Source organism: Lolium perenne, chromosome 2, assembly GCF_019359855.2.
Source record: "Lolium perenne isolate Kyuss_39 chromosome 2, Kyuss_2.0, whole genome shotgun sequence".
NCBI classification, from domain to species: Eukaryota; Viridiplantae; Streptophyta; class Magnoliopsida; order Poales; family Poaceae; genus Lolium; species Lolium perenne.
The window spans coordinates 68,045,161-68,048,734 of NC_067245.2; the positions used below are offsets into that span (position 1 = coordinate 68,045,161).

Here is a 3,574-nt window from a genome sequence, read left to right on the forward strand (position 1 = left end):
GCTTAGAATAGCTATTGTATTTTTTGAGTGATTATACCTCGTATTCAAATTTAGACGCTAGCACCGGAGAATACCCGGAGGAAGAAGGTTGCTACCAAGAGGAGGAAGAGGAGAACTTTGACCACTATTGTAAGCCCCAGGAGTAGGAAAACCCAGAGCGCGCAGGTAAGAGGGGTTTATGTGCATGAGGTCACTACAAAGGACCGTGAGGTCGCCTCGCATTCCCAAGCATATGGGTAGGCCAAGCAACAGCTCGACACGCCCATGCACACAACACCCACCTCAAAGGCTCACGATAGGCTTTCCAAGCCTGAGTGCTTCACCTTCCTGTGCACTTCACACATACACACACTGTGCAGAGGATACAAGGGTAGAATACAGCTTGAATATCACAACATGACTATGTATGACACAAAAGATGGAAATAAGGTTCATATATATAGCAACGCTCTAGTGAGCAAGATCCAAATGACACTCAGAGGACACATGTCCCAACATTACATCATACATAAGATAGCCAAATAGTCTGGGTACAGACAAGAACCAAATGGGACTAAGAGTCCTGAAGATAATCAAGCGGGGGTTCCATAACCAACAAGCCACAGGCTGCTGCCTTAGGAACGATCCTGCTACGCAACGAAGTCATCGTCAGGGAACTCGACAAAGTAGCCTTCTGCGTACTCTTCATCATCAGTCGTACCTGTTTGTCAAAAAGCGGGTTCCGGAAAAAGAGGAAGAAAAACGAGGGTAAGTACCAATGGCACGTACTTGCGAGACAAGACCAGCTATGCTTGCTGGTGGGCGGTGTAAACTTTGCCCGGCTATATGTGGGGTTTAGCGGCAGCAAAGCAACTAACCAATAGAGACACGCTACAACATTCGTCTATCGGATAAGATGAGAGAGCGCATAATCTAGCAGTTCTATACTCTGCAAACATAACCCAGCCAATGCGATTCCCCTTCGCCAAGAGGTATTGCAAAGACACACACACATTTGAAAGAGTTTTATTAGCAAATTTATTAGCAACATGCAATAAGGTGTAAGTTGTTCTATGATCGAGTTTAACATCTCCAAGTCGTCCATAACCGCGGACACGGCTTATCGATAAGATCTCACCCTGCAGGGATGCACTACTGTACCCATACACGCATGTCCGACTCCACAAGCAAGGGTTTTGAGAAAACTTGCCAGCGAAACCTCGCATCACAACCCCTCCCTTCACCACAGACCAAGTCCAAGAAGCCACCTATCTAGGTTAAATCCGTTTTAGAGCCCGATCGCAACTCCGATGCGGACCTAGCTGTTGCGAGAACGGCTAAGAAGGATCAGAGCCCACTAGAGGATGACCTCTTAACAATGCGGACCGCGCCTACGAGCGTGCAAGAGACAACAGGGTTACAAGGCACAAAAGGCTTCCCCAAAATAACTCCATAACATCGGACCACAAAGAAACAAGCTTGCACGCTCGGGAGAAACAAAACGTTACGAAACTAATTGTGGCACTTGGACAGTGGAAGCAGTTCCGGTAACAGGTCGAGGGGGGCCCAGTGAAACCTCCCACGTGTGGTTAGTGCGCTCAGTCTTGGATCAGAAAACAAGAACTCGTCCTAATTATAAAATTGGACACAAGTGAGCCATGGTAAAACCAAATATACAGTTGACCCACCGATGCCTCTTCTTATCCATTTTAATATTTTCATTAGGGTGAGCCATGAATATCTCCAACAACAGATATAGCAAGTAAACAACTACCCAACAAGATATCCCGAACATTTCGAGATATCAACAAAACCCTAAACTCGCCTACGACTCGCAAAGCTGGCAAACAACAAACAATGGGTAGGGCGAGGAGGTGTAATTCGGTAATATAGGGCAACAGGTGGAATAGGACACGTGACACAACAGAATCGCAACATAGGGATAGCAATAGATCAAAAGAGCATGAAAATGTAAAATAGGTGAAGGGGTGGGCTCGCCTGTCAGATCAGAGGTAGAAGCACCGACACGATCCTCCAGAGGGAACTCGTACTCCTGCTCGTACTGCTCTGCGTCGGTGTCTACTCGAGAAGAACCAAATAGCACATACAAGGATAGTAAAGCACAAATCAATACAAGGAAATGCAATGCGCAATATGATGCATGAGGTGCAAGGTTTCATGTATAGCAAAGTTAAGTGGGGTGCTTTCCAAAGTAGCATGAAATGATAAAAACACCCACACATAGCATTTAGTTGAAGTTGCACTTTTAATTTGGCCGAACCAGGGATGCGGCCAATGATGCATGACATGGTGATATTTGAATACTTCATGCTTTGCTGATGCAATTAGATATAAAGATTATTGAATTTGGAGTTGTAGAATTAAAGATATGAATTTAGCAAATTTCATCATTTATACTCCAATTGAAATGTGGTCAAATTTTATTTGTCCAAAAGTTGAAACGAAGTTCATATTTGAAAAGTTCATATTTTTCTGATACTCAAACGTATAAAATTTGTGTGATTTGGATTTTGGAAAGTGCAATTTTAAGATATGTAAAAACATTTTGGCATTTGCCAGATATGGGATCTGAACCCAGGACGTGTAGAAAGTTGACTAGGGATATAACCAGTGTGGTAGACGATCAGACTTCTCCATAAACAGGTTACAGACAATGTGTAGTGTTGGTGCCGTTAACTGAATTTTTCGATAGCAAAAACTGAAGAAGTGACAGCTGCGTTTCCTGTAGATGGTTTTCTGCACGGATTTTAAAGTTGCGGTAGCAGCGAATCTGTGCAGCGTTAGTCATGGATCTTGACAGGTTGAGAAAGCTGGAGGTGCCGAGATTGTAACGAGACAGGTTTGACGCGATTTGGTGCACTGTGTAGACGGGGAGACTCGCCGGGAAACTGACCGACGAAACAGCAAGCTGAACTGAAATCTGGAATCTGTTTCTGGACCAAACTTTGAACGACGATGGCGTCGTCGATTCTGCGCCGATTTGGGTGATTCAAAAACTGAGATGTAGCCTGAGATGTTGTGCATCTGATGGTACAATAATCTAGTGAAGAGGTGGACTGTGTCGCCGGCGATGTTCGTTGGAAGTTGGATTCCGAGAAGCAGAAAAACTGGGCGTTTTCATCTACACGTTTTCGTTTCGATCTCGTCTTCTACTCCGTTTCCTTCCTCGAATCTGAGAAGCAAGGGCATGCAGGGGATCGGAGAGGGGGTGTGCTCACTCTGGGGTGGTCGGTGACGAGAAGGGGAGGCAGAGGAGGGTCGCCGGCGTCGAGGACGACGAGGTGGCCGGGAGGTAGACGAGGCAGATGGCGTTCTTGGCGAGCTGGCCTTGGTGCTCCCTGCTCCGTGACGACGTCCAGGAAGAAGGGGTAGTAGAGGGAAACCATTCCCACGCTCAGGTGAGCTCGATGGAGGCCATGGCGACGGTGGTGTTCGACGGCGGCGGTAGTGTTTGCTCGGTGGGGTTTTGCACCGGGTGAATAGCCCAGATGCGACATCGTTGAGCTGAATTGGAAGCACAGCGACGTTTTTCAGAAAAATAGCTCGCATGCGACGGCTCGGCGCGTGGAAATAG

The 3,574-nt window shown here is 46.5% G+C and overlaps 1 long non-coding RNA gene across 1 annotated transcript; it reads right to left on the bottom strand.

Moving 5' to 3' along the window:
* Positions 1–419: 419 nt before the first annotated feature.
* Positions 420–3,363, bottom strand: LOC127332868 (uncharacterized). The gene is made up of 2 exons (XR_007870738.1): positions 3,219–3,363; positions 420–2,058 (listed from the first exon to the last, which is right to left on the bottom strand). It is a non-coding gene; the product is annotated as an uncharacterized lncRNA (long non-coding RNA).
* Positions 3,364–3,574: the final 211 nt, after the last annotated feature.